The sequence below is a fragment of the Thrips palmi genome, unplaced genomic scaffold (assembly GCF_012932325.1).
Source record: "Thrips palmi isolate BJ-2018 unplaced genomic scaffold, TpBJ-2018v1 HiC_scaffold_16, whole genome shotgun sequence".
NCBI classification, from domain to species: domain Eukaryota; kingdom Metazoa; phylum Arthropoda; class Insecta; order Thysanoptera; family Thripidae; genus Thrips; species Thrips palmi.
In genome coordinates this window covers 16,038,854-16,058,636 of record NW_023144625.1, presented here as the reverse complement: position 1 = coordinate 16,058,636, position 19,783 = coordinate 16,038,854, and the positions used below count along the sequence as shown (strand labels likewise).

At 62.6% G+C, this 19,783-nt stretch overlaps 1 protein-coding gene across 1 annotated transcript in view; it reads left to right on the top strand.

Moving 5' to 3' along the window:
* Nucleotides 1–19,783, top strand: part of LOC117643040 (sodium channel protein 60E-like) — a 93,586-nt gene that overhangs the window by 43,233 nt on the left and 30,570 nt on the right. The gene's annotated exons all lie outside the window — the stretch shown is intronic.

Below are 19,783 nucleotides of genomic sequence, written 5' to 3'. Positions count from 1 at the left end.
CACAAAAGTTTTTTCGACTTACTATCCTAAGGGTGGTGGTTCGAGACCATCCGAGCGGAGCCGTGTGCAACAGACCCACATGCCGGAGGTTCGACTCCTAACAAATATTTCCATTTAATTTTACTGCCTCACCCAGTGCGGTTGAAACCCGTGAACGTGAGCCGACTCCGTGCATGGGACGTGGTGGTCCAGGGAGTAGAGGCGTCGGTTCCCAATGCTAGGGTCGGCGGTTCGACTCCCCCAACTTCTTGCGAAATTTTGACCGGGTCGGTCGAGTCCTGTTGCGTCAAGAACCCACCTCACGCCTGTCCCCCCATCATGGGCCGTGGTGGCCGAGAGCGTAAAGTCGTGTGATCCCGGTAGCCGGGTCCGGGGATCGAATCTCATCATTTCGTTACATTTTTCGACTGCCTTCCTCCCACTGCAACTCAAACCCTTCGTCCAACACGCTGCCAGACGTACAAGCGTGATAGCGTAGTGGTCAGAGTCACATTCACCTGGCCACTCCGCTGTGGGTGTCTAAAAAGCAATCCGCTTCGGCGGGTTGGCCTCGGCACTGGAGCGATGGAGTATTTGATCCATCAATCCAGACCACCCGGTGTGTGGTTGCGGGTGGTGCCTCCTTGACTTGTCGGGGAGGCGATGATAAGTCCTTTGAAGCTGGCCTAAAACGCTGTATGTTCGGTACGGGAGCGCCGGACAGTGGGGGTACCATGGGGTACACAACCAACCCTACGAAAACAAAAAGCTCCCACCAAACCTCTTCTCTGTCTGAGTCTCTCTCTGTCTCTCTGTCGTCTCACTCTACGTCCCGCCCCTCTAAGAGCTTCGTACTGGGTGCTCTCACCCAGCTGCCTGAGCTTTGGGGTCCTACTGGGTCCCCCGGCGAACGCTTAGAGTCGCTGACGGGATTAACCCCAGGTACCTGATAGCACCGGTTCCCATCCCGAACACCGAAGTAAAGCAGGAGGCCTCCCCATTAAGACTGGGGAGGGGGTGTAGAGTTCAAATTTTTTTTCTTTTCTTTTTCAAATTTCTCAGTCAATACTCGTTCGGTTTCCTTATACCACCGGCATGGGCTCGCTATCGCTCGCCAATAAATAGCACCTTGCCGGTACTTGAACCCGCGACCTGCGCGTGCGGACTGGCGCGCCGGTCGAGTCGCGTCGGAATGTGTAGTGCGGCAAAGAGCAAACGTGTCCCGGGGTTAGTTAGTTTGGTTAGTTTGCTCTGTCGCCCCTCCCCCTCCACCACCCCGCTCTCTCGCCCGGTCGGCCTGTCCCACCCCACACTGCAAGCGCTGCGCGGGCGGCTCCATCCAGGACATGCAGGAGCCCATTCAGGACACAGACCAATTCGGACGAATTAGTCGAAGCGCGGCCGCGCTTCGTGCATCCTTTCCGAAGTGGTGGGTGGCGGCCCCAGCCCGCAGGACTTGGCGTGTAGTGGGGCGCGGGGGCCCCGGAACAGAGCCACCGCCGACAAACAGCCCCATTTGGTTATTTACTCTCTTCTTGAGCCAGGCCCGGCCCGGCCCAGGCCATGGCGGCTCGGCGCGGCCGGCGAGCGGCCCCCTAGTTGGGCAGGCGGCAGGGCGGCAGGGCGGCATGGCAATGTTCACCGCAGTACGCCTGGCGCGGCGAGGCGCCGTGCACTCCGGCGCACCCCGCTTGGCCTGGCCTGGCCTGGCTTGGCCTGGCCTGCAGTGGAGTGGAGGGCCGCGCTGGATGGAAGTGGTACTGAAAGCGAGAGTGGCATAGAACGTGAAGGGGGCATAGAAAGTGCAAGTGGTGGAGATTGAAAGTGGTTTTGAAAGTGTGGAAGTGACGGAAAGTGGAAGTGGCGGCAGGTGAAAGTTTTAGGCGATGCATCCGCCTCCGAGGAGCGCCCCTTCGCTAACGACCGAGCGCGTGACGCCAGCACGCCCGCACGCCGGGCCGGCGGAGAGGTCCCGAAGGCCCTCATCGCCGAGGTCGGCCGCCGCCGTGCCGGTTGTTTCGTCAAAGCGACGCCCCGTGTCAACGCCTTCACGCCCCGCCCGTCCCGCCACCCTGATCAAACAAGCCGGTCCGTTGCGAGCCTCGCCGCACCTCGCCCCACCGCATAGCGCTGGAATAGCCAAGCCCTGCCACTGCCCGGACTCGCTCATAGGGAATGGAAAACGAATGTGAATAACGCATGGCCGAGTTGGCAGTCCTGGCCGGGGCTCCGCGGCCGAGTGGCCGGGCAGGGGGCAGGCAGGGCAGGTGAAGGCCATGAGTTAGTGATGCCAGCGATGCCGGATGTCTTTGCCTGCAGCAAGGCGGCCCGGCCCGCTCCGCCTCCACTCCGGCCTCATCTTCGGAAGCAATCGGCCGGCATGCGCGCCGCGACGCGCCGCGACGCGAACGGGAAGCGAAGCGCGGTCGATGGGTGACTCGTGAAACATTCAGACAAATGTTCGTCCCGGTAAATATTTGAGGCCACCTTGGCTGTCACTGGAAGCGGCAGGGCGCGCGGCGTCCGCGAGGAAGGACGCGGGCCTGGCGCATAGCGAGCGGCAGCGTTTCAAAATGACAATTAAACATCGCGTGACGTCACTGACGTGGCGGCCCGCTAATTCCGCGCGGGACTCGCGTGCGTGTGTGTGCAGGCGCACCAGTGTAGGCACCAGTGTAGGCACCAGTGCACTCACCGTGATGGACCGCATTCTACGGTGTGGTGGTCGGGCTGCAGCGCGTCGGCATTCCCTGACTGTCCCTGACCGCACACAACAGGCGGCCAGATAACAACGATGGCCGCGCGCCGCGCGAGGGACGCGGGATTTAATGGCCTTTGGCGTTTAACACGTAAAGCAAGCAAAGCCCCCGATAAGGCGCGTCCACATTTCACGTAACAACGTGCGGCGCTGGAGCGGCGGCGGCATTCGGCATAGTCACACCCGCACCGCCCGCACCGCTGCCGGCGATTCGAACCCGTCTTCAAGCAGAGGCACCTCTGACGCGTTGGGTGTTGCTGCCTTCCCTGTCCTCGCGCCGCCCTTGAACACCGCCCTGGCTTTCATTTCTGCCGCTACACTTATTTTCTCATTGCGCTAAGTATAATTTTGCGCGCGGAGGAGGGGCCACCTCGGGGCCCGGGGCGGTAATGTCGCCGTCTTCGACGGCACGACGACGGCGTGGTGGCGGCGGTGGAAACTTGATGCCAGAGCCGCGTTTTGATGGTTTTACTGTGCCGCCCCCACCCCGTGGCGTCCCGTGTGGCCGCCATGGCCGCCATGGCCGCCAGGCACGGCCGGGGCTGCCAGGTTAACAAAGGGCATGGCGCGCTCGGTGTGACGGGACGGGGTCGACGGGGTGGTGCGGCGGTGTTTAGTTCCATATTTGTGTCACCTCCCACTCCCCGCCGCGCCCCGCCCCCACAGCGCGGAAGCCTCCCCACCCCCTGTTCATCTCAGGTGAGGACGCGCCACTGCGGGGCCCAGCTAGGCCCGGCAAGGCCCAGCAAGGCCCAGCGGGGCCCAAGGCCACGGAGGACCTCGGCGACAGCGCCACGACCGGCCCAAAAGTCGGGGATCGAGTTGGGCCTTGTTAAACGGCGCGGTGCGGGGAAAATGACGGTGCTCTTGGCCTGCAGCTGCATGGAGCCCTCCCACTCCACTGCCATGCCATGCCATGCCCGGCTATGCCGCTCCAAGCAAATGGGGGATTCAATGGATGTGCCCGGAATGCATGGTGGCGCGGCCAGGGCCCAGGCCAGGGCCGGCGGGGCGGGGCGGGGCCGTTCTGATGGCCCATGGCACTTCAGCAAGTGGCTGGCCCGTTGCTATGTGAGGAACTTGCCATTGTTGGGCACGGCGGGCACGAGCGTTAGACCGGCGCTCCTTGCAGCACCCCGGACTCACCCGGACTCCGTGCAGCCCGGCCGGCCCGGCCCGGCCCCGTGCGGAGCGGTGCGGCACAGTGCGGAGTGGCGGGGGCGGAACCCGCAATCCTAGAGAAGCCTGCAGCTTACCCTGTTGGTTGTTTTGCCCCGCTTCTCTTTCGCTCCACGCTGGAGCTCCCCCCCCTCCCCTCCCACCTCCGGCCAGGCCCTGAGCGTCATGCTCCGCCACCACATTAAAATTCATACCTCGCCATATACAGTGGCTTTGGCTGATGCTTTGCAAGATACATGCCGGTCATCACCACTCACTAACTGAATTACCCCATGAAGTACGTTAATTCGGAGGACCAGGTGGTGCGCCGCGCCCGATCCGTCAATCACAAAAGGACTCGCGAACAATCAAAAACGGGCAAACGGAATGCCAGAACGTCCAGGGAGGTCTTTGACCTAAGCTGGATTGGACGCGGTGGTCGCTGAACGTCAGCAGAAACCGCTACTTTAAGAGATCCTATCACTTTTTGACCGCCAAAAACCGCAACTATTCCTCTAATGTTCGTTCAGGTTTTTTTTTGTATTCGGAGGTATTCTTGATATTAAAAAGTATTCGTGTTCTCTGTGAACGCGAAAAACGAGTGAGCAAGCACCCCCTCCCCCAGCCCCTCGGCCGCTCGGCCCCTCGGTCGCAGAGGGTTGTTTTCTCCAGAGTCACAAGGCCGCGCCGCGCGAGGCCGCGCCGGTAAGCAGCCGCCCCTCCCCCCCTCGCCGTCGGTGCCCGACTGCCGCCAACAGACGTCCCCGATGACGCCGCCGCCGCCACCACCACCACCGCTCTCGCCGCGCGCTCGGGACTCAACCGGTTCAGCCACAACAACATGGTGTGCCCCGAGCAGCACTATCCCCCACCCCTTCAGCCACCCTCAGCAGCAGCGGGATTTGGAGCCCGACGGTCCGTGCAAAGCCCCCTTGTTTTAGCCATTTTACCAATCTCCTCGCGTCTGATATCTCTCTCTTTCTCTCTCTCTCTCGCTTTCCCAGCGGTGCCGGTGCCGCTGCCGCCACCCGTGTTCCTCCTCCCCGACCGCCCATATTTCTCTCCGTGAAAACACGTATCTTCTTCTCCTCGAACAGCTGCAGGAAGACGGAGCCAGCGCCGCCAAAGTGTAGACAGCTGCCGTGTCTTGGCCGGGAATTTAAAGACCGCGCAGCCGCGTAGCCAGGCAGCCAACCTGACGGCAGCGCGTTATGTGAGAATTATGCTGGGATGATATATCGCGCGATGGGCCTGCAAGGCGAGGCGAGGCGGGGCTGGCGAGGTTGCTGCGCTGTTTCTGCTGTTATATTAAAGTTGGCAACAGGTGACCCGACCCGGCCCGGCCCGACCCGGCCCGGCCGACATCTATGCAGACGTCATCATCATCCCGCCGCCAAATTCGAGTTTGCAGATTTCAGCACCGCCTCGTATAAATCATGCAAAACGGCGTCGTCGTCGTCGTCGTGCAGCACCAGCGCGAGGGGCTCCGGGGAGGCCTCGTCGCAGTCCGAGGTCGCCGCCGCCGAGGTCGCCGTCGTCCTCCGCGGGCTGAGGCCGCTTCCCCGGGATAAAACTTTTAGGCGCTCATCTCTTATTTACTCGCTGAGATTTGACAAGAGAGGGAAATTTAATACACAGCGGTTCGCAGTGCGTGGCGGTGCGGGCTGCGGCCCGCGGGGCCCGGAATGCAGGGGGGGGGGGGGGGTCTGGTCTGGCGCACGCCTGGACAAGGCGAAGGGGAAGGGGATGGAGCCGACGCGCGACGCGAGGCCTCAATGACGACGCGGTCTGGAAGCACAGCGTCGTTGCAACAAAGTGGGGCACGAAACATAAATCCGTTATCGCCTCCCATTTCCCGCGCAAAGTCCCTCGTCTTAACCGAAGGCGACTTCGGGCAGGGAGAAAAGAACAAAAACGTCAACAGCTTTGTGTCCGCGCGGCGCGGCCCAGGGCGCGGCCGGCCTCCGCGCGTGCCGCCGCCCTTAATGTCCGCCCGGATCGGATTTATTCGCCCCGGCCGGGACGTGCCCTTTCGCCCCCCTTCCCGCCCTGAATGCGCGACTGGGCGATTGTTTTTGTTGTTGCCGCCAGGTACGTGCTCGCTGTGAGCGTGGAGTCAGCGCGGCGCCGGCGTCAGCTAGCGGCAGCCAGCGTCCCGGACGTACAATTGTTTTGTTTTTTGTTGCAGGTACGTGCGGCCCGGCGCCCCCCGCGACCCGCTGACGACAGCGCTGCAGGCAGGCAGGCAGGCAGGCAGCGCGGCGTTGTTGGGCGGAGCGGTAACTTACTCCAGGGGTATGGCATGATCCTCGAGCAGGAGATGCATTCGATACCGGTATAACGGCGCGGGCGGCGCCGCGTTCGCTCGCCTCGGAATTTATACTGCCAGGCGGGGCTGCAAAAAAAAAAAGGGAAATAAAAAGAACCGCAGAATGCCGAAACGGTTTCGCCGCGTCGGAGGATGAAAACCCATCGCCAAATGAATTATCACGGCGCTCTCAATCTCTATCTCTTTCCACCTTATCTTCTTGTGTTTTTTACTCCGTGTTCGGCCGAAACAAATCCCGGAATGTACACCGTGTGCCAGGCGCGTGCGGAGTCCCGCGGGGGCTGCCTTCTACATTATGAAGCAGCGGGGCGTGTCCGTCACGCGGCCAGCACGCGGCCAGCTGGCACAATCATTTACCGCCTCTTTCAATAACCGTGGTCGGCTCTGCGCGCCCCAACGCGGTGAACGCGTCCCCCCCTCCCCCTCCCCCTTTTCGCGGCGGAACCGAGGCCGCGAGGCACACGCCAGCGGCGCCGCCAGCGCATTGCACACAAAGTTTGGCCTTTGGTTAGGCCAGCCGTCTGGAGGGCCTAGAGGAGGCGCGCCCGCCCCGGCCGCCCCGCCGCTACAGACTCGGCCTCGTCTGGGTGCGCGGCGTGCTTTTGGCCTCGCTTTCAGCCTCGCTTTTAGCGCGATTGCGTACCCAGTGTGCACACTGTGCACGTTCGCGGCAGAGGCCACGGCGTCCGAAGCGAACTACTGCAGGGAAAGTAGCGAGCGGACACGCGGGTACCCAGCCTCAGCCGCGCTGCGGGGAGAGCTCCGCCCCGCCGACCCCACCCCGCCCAGCGCGCCGCGCCGCGCCCAGCCAAGGGAGGGAAGTCAAGCAGCCGCAAGTGCGATTGTCGTCTCGGGGTCAGGGCTGCTGGCAGCCTGCTGGAGGAAGCCTGCAGGAAGCCCCCCCTGCCCGGACCGGCCCGGACTGCAGGGCCTCCACGGGAAATAGAGTGGTGGACGTCCACCTCCCGGAAGGCCGGCAAGGCCGGGCGAGGCCCTCCACCCGGGCAGCCCGGGAGACACTACCGCCCTGGGGGTCGTCGTCGAGGTTGTCGTTCTAGTGCCGCGCGGTGCGCTCGGACGAATGAGTGTAAACGTCAGCACGGCCGATGGGCCCGACATCTCTCCTCTTTAACCGAATCATGAATTCCTTAGGAAGCCGAATGTGCAACCACGTGCGAAAAATCATTTGAGAAAATACGTCGATCTTTTCGCAGCTTTCAATCAAAAGATTTGACTTTGTAAAGTTTACGGAGCGCGGGCTGCAGCAGCCAATATTATTCGAAGGTTTCGCATCACATTACGCTTTGTCACCTTATAACGACGACACACCGAGGTAAGGCAATAAGCGTGCACCATTTTCCCCTCCTCTCCGAGTAAGACCGCAGGGTGACAGCTTACCGTTGATCTGTGGCCGGGCAGGGTGTGGCGACGCCCGGCGGAAGGGGGACAGGGAGGCCGAAGCGAAAAATCGAAGCGGACAGCGGAGAGAACGAGAAGCACAGAGCGCGCCTCACGCCTCGCACCGTGCATGCCAACTCTTTCCATTTCATCGACCTCCCCTCCCCCACCCCTTCCTCTCCTCGAGGCGTGCAACAATTATTTCTCTATCCGCCTCATCCTTCCGCACTTCCGTCACTTCCCTCGCAGCGCTCGCCGCCGTTATTTTTTTTTTTTTACCGGCCGCGCGCTGTGTCGTTGGCTCCCTGGTAATGTCCCGCACGCACGACCAACAGATTTCTTTTTGCCCTTCTTACTTTTACTCCACGATGCATTTATTCCTCCAAACGCCGCGTGACCTGGCGCCATGCATCACCCTGTCTCACGGCCTTGTACGACGAGGACGGGGAACCCGGGGGAACCCCGGCAAACGGAACGCCGCGGAACGCGCGCCCATCGTACTGCGGAATTAATAACCGAAGCACCAGCCTCAAAAACATACAAAAAAAATCGTCTTTTTCTCGCAAATTTTGGATTGCGTTGGCAGAATTGCCGCCTTGGAGCGGGCGCACCACCCTGCCGCCACCCTCGTCAGTCTAATGTGCATGACTGTTCCACTAATGACTCCACATGTCCGGGGCCGCGCGCGCACGCCCCGCCGTGGCGGCGCCGCCAGCCCTGCCAGTCCGACGAATGGGCCCAAGCAGCCAGCCAGCCAGTGTGGTGGTCAGATTCGGCCAGATTTGTCACCTTGTTTGGATCGTTTGGAACGCACTCCCCTAGGGCGGCGCGCCTGCCCCGCCTGCCCCGCCTGCCCCAGCGGGTGTGGGAGAGCACATCGTGTGGGACAGGGTCGGACAGGCAACGCCGTGCTTTCGCAGTGCAGGGCGAGCTTGTCGCAAAAACATTGTTTACAACAGAGACCGTCGAAGATTATTTCAACTCTCTCCTGGCGGCTGCTGGCTGGCGGGGCGCGTCGTGGAGTGTCGCGGAGGAAGACGAGGAGGGCCTCGGCAGCCTCTTATTTCCCAGCGGGCCCCTGGAGCACTGGAGCTCTCCAGGCTCCAGCACGCCTCCAGCACGCCGGCAGTGCGATTGCCCTTATTAGGCAGGCAACCCTCCTGACGTGCCGCGCGGTGCTGCGTTCTCGCTTCGGGCGTGCAGGGCAGGTCGTGCACGGCAGGGCGGGCAGGCAGGGCAGGCGGGCAGGGCGGGCAGGCTGGCGGGCGCCTCGCTTTCAATTCCGCCTGTTGCCCGGAACGTATCGATTGCAGTGTGTGCGTGTGTGCGACGCGGACATTCACGCCCGAGGGTGAGTGTGTCTGTGCGTGTGAAGCGCTACGCGCGCTGCGCGGTAGTTTTGCAGGGCACAAACAAGAGGGGTTCGGGCGAGCCTGTACAGTGTATTGTTTCCACCACACCTCGCCTAAAGTCTGATAATCAACGTGCCTGTGTGAGTGCGTGCGTGTGTGAGAGTGGCTTTTCCATCATCTGCGGGCTAATTTGCCGGAGCAAACTAACACGCCGTCGTTAGAAAAACAGCAAGCAGGCGAAGCAGGCAAGCTCGCCGCGCGGGCACGCGGCTCGGCACTTCCAAACTTTGATACGGGTGCCTTGTGTGGCCGACCCTGACTGCGACGCCCTGTTTGTGCAATCCACAAACTTGCGAGTGTGTGCGTGCGTGTGTGTGAGCGCCACTTTGGCGAGGGCCCAGACCGGCCGGCGTGTGCGGAGGGCGGCAAGTATGCCGGCTGGGCCGGGCGCGGCGGGAGTGCGGGGCCCCGGGCGATTCAGGGCCGCCGGGGCAGTCTCGCTCGGGGACCGAGCCCCAAGCCTGGTCCGAAAGTGGTGAGAAGTTAACAAGTTCGGAAATGCGGGGGTATCACTTTGAGCGCTCGGCCGGGCAGCGGGGTAGCGCCCAGTTACCTTATCTGCGGGGACACGGCAGCCGCGCGCGCACGCGCGCGCACACACACACACACACACACACACACACCTATAGCCGTGCCGTCACGTAATCCGAAATCCATTAGGCCGGCCCGCCGGCCGAGGCGGCCGAGGCGCGATAATTCTATTTCGCGATACAAAAGAAGGCATCCGCCCCCCACCGCGCCGCTGAAAAAGAAGAAAGTCAAAAACAGAAAGTAAAACGAGGTAAAAAGTAAACAAAGGGATGAATCAACGAAATGAAAGGGTAAGGAGAGTCGGCTTACAGCTGATTGATTAATGTCTTCTCTCACTTTCGCTGATGTTTTTCCTCCCGGCCTCCATGGCGTGCTTCGACAGGCTTCCTTAGCCCCACTTCCTTCTCCCTTCTTCTTCGCCTTGTCCTTCCTCCTTCTCCACCACGCCTGGTGGATTATGCCGGAGGCCGGCGGCCCCAACTCCATGAAAAGGAAACTTTGTCTGCGCGTTGCCGCGTTGCAGTGCCCCATACACTTGCCACTGCGAAAGCTGGTGGCCGATTACGTCCCAACAAACAGGAGGCGGTATGTCCGGGTTTGTCCCCGTGGAGGGCCACCTTGACGTCCTTGACGTCCTTGACGTGACTGATGCGGTTATGACCCCACGAACAGCCACTGCCCCGTTACGTCTCAGACCCACAATTTTGATTCGTTCATTTTGTATTTTTCTAAATTTTTTCGTGCTATTTATTGGTGTCTTGACCCGCTTCATTTATCAGCCCACCCAGGAAAGGCAGCCGCGCAAAACGAGAAATGAAAATCGGCGCAAAATTACCTGGACCGTTGATAAATTGTTCGATGAAATGGGAACGGAATACGCAGACCGCAGTGAACCAATACTCCCGCTTCGTTCTTGTTGCTGTTGTTGTTTTTCTGCTCGTTTTATTCGGCCGCCCCGCCGCCCCGCCGCCCCGCCGCCCCGCCGCCCCCACACCCGCACCGTGTCGAATGTGATACGCCAGCAGATGGCGGGGGCGGCGGTGCTACGGTGTGGCGGTCTCGCAAGGGCCGCGAGGCCGCGAGGGCGGTGTTGTTCGGGAAGGCGGTGCGCCGGGCGGGTCGGGCCTGGGCCTGGGGCGCGCCAAAATGAGCGCGAAATCGGAGCTTTTTGAATAAAACAGCGGAATGGGCCAATCGGCGCGCCTCGCCGCGCCTGGCAGCGCCTCGGCGCGGACGTTCGCCAGCGACGGGGCCATTGCTCAGCCCGGCAACTTCGGAGCCATCAAGCCGTTCTTGATTAACGGGGCCTCCGACTCGCCGGCCTTGACGGGGAAGGGGTCGCACGAGGAAGTGCCCGAAGGACCGAAGGACCAACGACGGGAAAGCGGTCCCAATGAGCGCGCTGCGCGCTGCGCCCTGCACCGCTGCACGGGTCCGCAAGCAGTCCGCCATCCAGGAGTCAACCCACTGAGATATTTATAGGAGTTCGGTGTGGGCGGCGGGGGGATCTCGGCCAAGTTGTTCGGCACGAAGGCCGCACCAACACCAATAAAAACTATGGATTGCTTGACCTGGACACCGCCGCATCCTGCTCCCGTGTCCCGGTGGTGGCCCTGGCCGTGGTGGCCCTGGTCCTGTCCGTGGTGGCCGCGGTGGCCCTGACGGTGGCCGTGGCGCTGGCGGCGCTGGCGCAGTTCCAGATTGGCGACCCCAAGGAGTGCTGGATGGAGGAAGTCTTGGGGGAGAATCAATTGGAAACAATGAGGCGATGCGCGGATTAAACGTCCAAAGTCCAGCAGACCGGCAACCCGGCCTGGCCGTCGGACCACTGCACGGATCAGCCGCTAACGGAAATATTTTTTCGGTTGTTGTTTTTGTGTTTCGCTTTTGGGTGTGTGCAAAAAAGATGGAGTCACGGTGACAGCTCTGCAAAAGAAGGAGGAGGGCAGGTGGAGACAGAGAGACAGACAGACAGACAGAGAGACAGACAGACAGACGGACGGACGGACGGACGGACGGACGGACGGACGGACGGACGGAGGACAGGGAGGGGTGCTGCCAGAGCCAGAGGGTACCGCGCCGGCCTCCTCCCAGACGAGCTGTCTCCGTTGACAGCGCCAACATGCCGCGCCTTAGTAGCGGTGTAGCACCCCGGCGCGGCCCCCCACCACGGCCCCATTGGAAGGACTCTGTCGCATACCGATGTGCCTGGCTGACTGACAGCGCAAACTCGCGCACAAGGAGGAGTCTCGCCGTGGAGCGGGCGCGGTATGTGTTGTGCCTCTCCTGCACTACCAACACGCCCTCGCTTTGAGGCGCTCCTAATGTGCTAGAGTGTCACTTAACTGGTTGGAGCTCGCCTCGACGGCCTCGACGTCCTCGACGGGAGGGACGCGCCCGCCAAGTCGGGGGTAGGCAAGCCCGCCGCACTCCGCCGGCACGGGCCAGCCTACCTCGCAGGCGTTCTGCCGACGCCTCGCCGCTCGCACGCGGACGGCCTGGACGGTGCGAACCCAGTTTTGGCGGGAAACTATTTTTTTCTTCATTATTTTTTCAGGGACATTAATCAGTTTTTCGGTTTGTTGGGCTACACTGTTCAGCCTGAGACCACGGCATCAGGCTGGCAGGCAGACGGACAGACAGACAGACAGACAGGCAGACAGACAGACTCTCGGCCCGTGACTGCTCTGGCTGCCCTCTAGGGTGCCCCTTTTTTTGCGCGCACGTCGCCGCCGGTATGTGATGAGGCCGCGGGTCACTGCGAATTACGACGGGTTGTCTCAGGTCAGCCGGATCGGGCGGGGAGGGGCGGGGCGGGGCGGCGGGTCCATGTTTTGCCGTCCCAGGGGCCCGCCAGAACAAAGGGAGGGGATGAATACTGGAACGCGCCTGATAAATATCTCAGAGTAATTAGAAGGTGAGTCCCGGGTAGGCCGCGCCAAAAGCCGACACGGCAAAGGGTTTTGCGGCGCCCCGCCGCGCAAGGTGGTCGAGAAGGTGACAGGGAGGCGCGGCGGCGTGCCGGTTCTGATTTACAGTGAGGCTGCAGGCTGGTCCTGGTCCTGGCGCTCCCAGTCGCTCCTCCAAAACCGTCTCCAGGACTCCCTCGACGACGAGGACGCCGCCACCACAAAAACGACGTCCACGATGACGAGGAGGACGAAGAGGAAGACGACGACGACGACAACAACAACAGCAACAACAACAACAAATACAACAACAAAAACAACAACAAAGACAAAGAGCGGGACGGAGAGGGGCGTTCCAGCTAACTCGTTTAGCCGCACTTGTGGCGCGTCCGATAAGTGGCCGCTCCGCCACTGTTTAATTGTGAAATATTATCCGCGCCGCCAAAGTTTTCCGGGTCGGAAAGGGCTCGGCGGAAGGCCGCGCTCCGGAGCAGAAAAAAGGGGTTTTTAATAAGAATGAAAGGCCTGCTGCTGCTGCTGCTGCCAGCACTACGATACGCCCGCCCACAAAAAGAATCAATGGCTTGGGGTTTTTTTGTTGGTTTTTGGCAGAGTGCAGGGGGACGACGTTGGCACTCGTAACGCGCAGCACTTTCACTGTGAAACAGGGAAACAGGTCAGCGGTGTGGTGGTGCGGCCCCCCGGAGCGTCCCCGCGCAAAGTGGGGGACCGGCGCGTTGTCTCCGCTGGCCTCGGCTCGGGCCCCTCGGCCTGCGCGCCTTGCCCCGCCTGGCGCGCCGCCAGCGACACACGATACACCGCTAAGGCCTCCCTCTCACTCCCTCGGCCCAAGGAGACGGCGGCGTCGTGAGAGTCGCGAGGGGCGCCCGTATATTTCTGCCCCTTTTGTCATGTAGATATTGTTTCGACGCTTACCACGGTCCTCCCCACCGCGCCGGCGCTGGGTCCAGACCCTCCCGCCCGACTTTCTGTCTCCCTCGCACTTTGGGGGGGTCGCGCAGGCTCGCAGGCTGCGAGAGAGAGATGGAGCACTTTCGGCCGGCTGCCCGTCGCGTCAGCGACCTGTCTCTTTGATGCACGGCCGCGGCCCGGCGGGCTCAACGTTGCCGCTGTCGCTCTCGCACTCGTGCTGGTGCGGGGACCGCGGCGGGGACGTCCCACAGGAGCGACGAAGCGAACTGCCAGACTGCATGTGCTCCGCTCCGCCCCGCGCCGCCACGCGCCGCCACGCTGTGCGGTGAGCCGCGGCCGTAATCAGCTAATGGGCCGCATCAAGACGGCAGGCCGGCAGGCTAGACTCCCTCTTGTTGGCGCTCGGAGCCTCGGAGCCTCGGACCGCGAAATCGATCAGGCGCCCATCAGCGGCCAGCGGCCCGGGGCGGGCACGGCACGCCACGCCAGGCACGCCAGGCACGGCACGCCAGACCGCGGCAGTGTAGCGGATGGATAACAAAACCACGGCGCAGCGCACTTTTCGCGGTCGGCACGGCCCCCGGCACGGCCCGCCGATCCTTGTCGTTCTAATTGGCGTCCAGACCGAGCAGGCAGCCGGGCGGCAAGGCGGCCGGTCCGAGCTGGCGGCCGGGGCGTACCCACTCTTGAATGGGGCGACCTGCCCTCCGGGCCCAGGATGATTATTCAATTCGAACAAGGGAACCGCGCCGCCGTCAAGTCGAGGGCCCGGCAGGCTTACTCCCGAAAACGGCGCTCTCGTCGCTCTGTCTCCGTCGCACTCGTGGGGGCTCCCGTTGGCGTGCGAGAGAGACAGACCGACTGTTTGGAACGAACCTGCGCAGAGAAAGGGCCTGGCACGGTCGCGTCGGTCCCCCGGTTTTCCGGTTCCCCGGTCTCAGCGTGCCGCGGCGTGCCAGCCCCCGGACCGAACCACGCTCTTTGACAGTGGCGGTGCCATCCGGAGAGTGGCAGCACCAGCACAAACACCACAACGACGATGACGAAGACGATGATGAAGACGACGGTGGAGGCCTCGGCTGAAGGCTGCAGCAGGCGAACCGGTGCGCACTCTAATAGCCACTCCGCGTGGCGCTGAAGGGCCTGGAGGTCCTTGGAGGGACGTCGGGGAGGGAAGGAAGGAGAAAAACTTTGTTCTTCCAGGACGACAAGAATGCCGGCATTGTCTTGCTTGTTGTGCCTTTGTCCCGCCACCGCATGCGGCATGCACTCCTCGTCTGGACTGTCCCGGCCAGGCCGACGGGGCGAAGGGTGAGGGATGGGGGGCGAGCGGCGAAGGGTGAGGGGCGCCCCGACCCAAGCGCAGACCTGTCCCGGGGCCCTGTGTCGCGGGCGCCTTGCTGCGACCGGAAATCTGACCGGAATGGGTGCGGGGCCGTCCGGCCGTCGCGCTATCGACGCCAGCCTGTCCGAGTTGATCGCGCGGCTGTCTTCATTCGCGTGCATGTGTGCGAGTGCGAGGGAGACAAAGGAGCGCACCGGTGTGAGAGAGTGAGCGGTGTTTAACTTTCGAGGCACCTCCTCCGCTTTATTTGCTGAGAGCGAGATACTTATCTTCGGCTCGGCGGGGAGGCGACGCGCGCTTCACTCGCTTCACTAGTCAAGCAGAGGGAGGGGAGGCGGCGGAGGCGGGCCGGCCGGGCAGAGGGTGGGGGGGAGCAACAGCAGCAAGTTCCTCCAACTCGTTCCGCCATCACTCAGTTCTCAGCCGGCGATCATCGCCCTGCTAACGCCACGGCTCCGCGGTCGGTACCGCCGACCCGGGTCGGGACTCGACTCCGGGACCCTGCTGGCCCCGCTGGCCCCGCTGGCAGCAGCCTGGAGCTCGTAATCTCGTAATTGATGGAACCAGCACACTGTGGTTCAGTGGAATGAAAAGGGAATTTCTACTAGCCAAAGCATTTTTCCGCCAGGAGCATACAGGTAGCATTTTCCCGCGTAGTAGGCTTGCTCGGTCCGGGACAGAGCGATGAAGCACTGCCCGGCCGTGGCATGCCGGAGCGGTGTCCCTCGCCAAGTTTGCGCTCTGCCTCTCGTTTCATCTCATCTCGTCGGCCACCCCGACGGGGACCCCGTCCCCCAGGGCCTGGCCAGGTCGCAGTCGCGCCGCGGACGCGCCTCGCTAGAAGGACCGCGACGACCGCGTGGCTACGATGGCGTCCGTCGTGGCGTACAGGGCGTACTCGCGTGCAGTCGCGTCGCCAGAGCCACCTTGCCGCCAAACCGCAGGCAGCCGCAGGGTGGCGGGGACACGCTGCAGCACGGCGAGCAGGGCGACTCGACTCCGGGCGGGTAGCCGCGGCCAGGCTGGCCGGGGTAGGGTACCTCCCTGCGGCTCCTCCGGGCTGCTCCGGGCTGCTCCGGGCACCTCTGTTGCGGTGGGACGTGCCTCGGCGGGTCCGGTCCGGGGCCAGCGGGGCCAGGGCAGGCAAGGGGCGCTGCTGGGGCTGGGGAATGCAACAGCTGACGGGGTGACGTGGGGCCGTGGGGCTCTCCGCCGGCCGAGCGGGCCGAGCGGGCCGAACCCTGTGGCGAGGCGTCGCGGGCGAGTCGCTTTGGCGGCGGGATGGCGACATGGCGGCATCGAGGACCCGCATCTGACCGGACTGGACCGCAGACCGACGCCGGGCCCCGCCGCCCCGATATCACAAAGATCCACTCAGAGATGAAGCGACTGGCACGGCCGGCCCGGGATTGATATTCAGTGGCTGCCAACCTCGTCAGCCCCGCCGACCGCCCGTTCGACTCATAATGGAGCCCCGACAGCGCCAGCCGGCCAGGCAGCCCGCCAGCCAGCATAACTCTCGCCCGTATCACTATTTGGCGTTCCGTTTGCATAACACAGGGAGCTACATTTAAATGTGTTCCGTCTTTTTCGCACCTCTCGCTCTCGGCCCAGCCGGGCTGCACGTCCAATGCGGTGGCCTGATTCCGGGTTTGAGTGGAGTGCGGAGCTGGTGAGCACGCGCCTTGGCAAAACATGCATAAGCAGCGGCAGCAGCGGCCCCTCCGCTCCCCCGCCCCCTCCCTCTCTCATTTTCCGTGGCGCCTCCGTATTTGCATGCCTTTATCTCCGCTGACACCCCGACAAAAAGCTGTGCTGGCCGCTGCCGCCCCGCCCCGCCCCGCCCCGCCCAACCCCGCGGCGGGCCGCCTGGCCACCAGACCGGAGTGACGGCGCAGAACGGCGCGCGGGGGCGGCAGGGCGACCGGCAGCATCCCCGCAACTCGCACGGAAGCGCGGCCAAAAAAACGGCCAACTTCGTCCGAGCCACGGGCCGCCCCGCCCCGGGCCCAGCCGCCTGCTGCTGGACGTGTTCGGCGAGCTGGTGAGAAGAAGTGGGGTGGGGCCAGGCGGGGCGGTGAGAGCGGGACTCTCGTTTGAATGTGATGACTACCAGATTACTCTGCGTGTCGCACACACCACCATTGCCATTACAGCATTCGATGAATCTCAATGTGTCGCCGTCGGCGAATTCCAGGGGCGCCCTTTCGCACCGAGTCAAACGGCATTACAAAACACGGCCATCGGAAAGGGCAATGTGCCTGCAGTGATTGATGTGTGAACGACGATTCTGCAGGTTTTGGTGATGATCGCCCCAATTTAAGCTCAGGGCCGAGGCCCTTCAAGGGCCCGCTCACTTGCGGTCGTTTGGCGTTCTTCGACTTCTGGAATTGTCGCGCCCCGTTCTAGGGCCCCCCGTTCTAGGGCCCCGTTCTATGGCCCCCCGTTCAGGACCCCGTTCTACGGCCGCGGCAGCGCGGCAGACGGAACACGGGGGCGCCACAGGTGCTGCTCTAATCACTGCCTGCTAACTCGCATGATGAAGAGGGGTGGGGGTTTCCAGTTTTACGGCCGCCTAGCGAGACTGCCGTGCAGTCGTGCTAACTGGGGAATGCTAAACGCTTTGGCACATGCCCGTGGCTCGCTAACTCTCTCTCTCTTTCTCTCCCCGCGCGTGTTGGGCGCTTGAGTGGTCTTTGGAGGTCCAGAGCGCACCGCTCGCTTTCGGGGCATTACGATAGCACACGGACCACATTTATTTGGGGCAAAAATATGTGTCGTCTGTTGTGGCGAGGCGTTGTTGGGGTCCTCTCTCACTCCCTCCCTCTCTCTTTCTCTCTCTTCCTGTGTGCGTCCCGCGCTGCGGTCACGCTACGTACACAGGCAAACACGTGAGCTGGCGGTGCAGCGTTTCGGCCCTGGTATCAGGCCGAGCAACAAAGCTCCCTTTTTTTCCGAGATTCAGACATCCAAGGTGCACTCCCTGCCTGCCCCTGCCCCTGCCGCGTCCATCGATCGCTGAAAGCCTCGAGTGACTCGTCCGCGCTCCGAATGCAATGAACAACAAACAAAAGGAAAAGGCGTCATCATCGCGCAAGTTTCCGAAGAGGGGTTTGGGGCGCGTCGAACTTTCTTCCCTGCTCATAAAAAAGGGCCTTGGAGGATTTGGGTCTTGCAAGCCGTCTTTCAATTGGTCGATGCGACCGCCGACGCCGCGTTTCGGAGCGGCAGGGCGAGGCAGGGCGAGGCAGGGCGTGCAACTTTTTGTGCTGGCGTCCATGTTTCTGTCGCCATGATCGCGCACCCCTTCCACCCCCCAACCCCGCCGGGATGACGGGACTTTCCGAAAACAAACTCATGAATCGCGGCCTGGACAGCCAGACAGCCAGGCAGCCAGCTGGGAGCACCGCGGGGCGGGGCGGGGCGACTGGGTAAGGCGGGGCAGCGTGGGCGTGGGCGTCGCCACTGCACGCACTGCCTCCCCGAAAGCGAGCCTACCTCATCCCTGCTAGCCGCGTCGGCGGATCCCCGAGGCCACTCTATCCGTGCCATTCTTGTCGTGCTTCCTGGCGGCCGTGCGGCCGTCACGCGCGTGCAGGCAGGATCCGCTCAGTTTGTCCAACTGTTGAATCGGGCGTGGCGGGGCGTGGCCAGGCGTAGCGGGACGGGACGGGACGGGGCGTGCTGTTGGCTGCTTTGCCACCTCGCTGTGATTTATCGCGCTGCCACACTTTATTATTATCACCCAGTCTTCCTCTCCGTTTCGTTTTCCAACCCGATCCCTCCCTCGTCTCGCCGTTTTCCAGGTAGTGGCTTTCCCGCTCTCCGTCCCGTCCGGGCCATCTCTGCAGTGCCAGCTCCACACTGCCTGCCTGCCTGCCTGCCTGGTCCATGTTGGTCGCTGTCGACACTCAAAGTGCCGAAATTAAAAAGTGTGCTCGCGGTGCTCGCGGTGCGCTCGTCGCCCGACCAGGCCGGCCAGGCTGGCCAAGCTATCCGACCGCCGCCTTTCCCGCCAAATTGCGGCTCCTTGATTGGTGCGCCGCCAATCGCTTTTAATTCGCGCGCCCCGTTATTACCCTCATCCCTTTTAATTTTTGTTTTTGTTTATGGTTTATCATTCTCCCTTTTTTTTGCGGTGCTAAGCCCCTGTCTCACCGGATTTGGTATGCAGATTGGATTTGGCTGGGGATTATTTTGGCTAGTGTAGGGCGAATGGCCGGACAATATTTGTGGAGTCGGCCGGGCTAATATCGAATCGAGCAACGCCCGGCCAACCCGGCCCCGGCCAAGGCCGGGCGTGCCGAAGGCAGGTCCAAAGACCACCGCCCCGCAGGGCGAGTACGAGTTCCCGGCTCGGATCGGACGCGGCGGTAATTTTCATATTTTCGGGTGGACTTGAAGGATTTGACTGTAAAAACGGAGCATCCCAACTTGGAAACTCTGCTCCATAAACATGACAGCCATTCGGTGGCTCTGCAAATGGGATCTCAATTGTGTCCAAAGTGCCGCTGAAATTAGAAAGTGGGCCACGGCGCCAGCGGGCCTCGGCCGGCACCTCGGCGATGAATCACGTCCGCGGCCTCGCTGTGGTGGGGACTCGAACCCGCGTCCCTCGGTGTGGCTGTCGCTGGAGGGGCACTCGGTGCAGCACTCGTGTCAGCCGCAGGCCGCCCCCGTGGCGTTGCAGGCCGCGCAACTGACCGCCTCCTCCCCTCCGACGACCAGGACGCCGCCGTGGAGGGCGGCCCTCCTCCGAGCCCTCCTCCGAGCCCTCCTCCGAGCCCTCCTCCGAGCCCTCCTCCCCCTTTTCCCCCGACGCCCCCCTAGGACAGAATATTGCATTATTCGCCGGGGAGGTCGCTATGGCAAGCAAGCGGAGGTATATTTATTTTGCAAATAGAGCGCATCCCGAATTGGAGCAAAGCGCGCCTCTGTGTGTGTCTGTGTGTCTGTGTGGATGGGTGTGTGGGTGTGGGTGGGTGTGGCCCGCGGTGTGCGGCCCGATGCGGAGCACCTCAATTGGGTTTT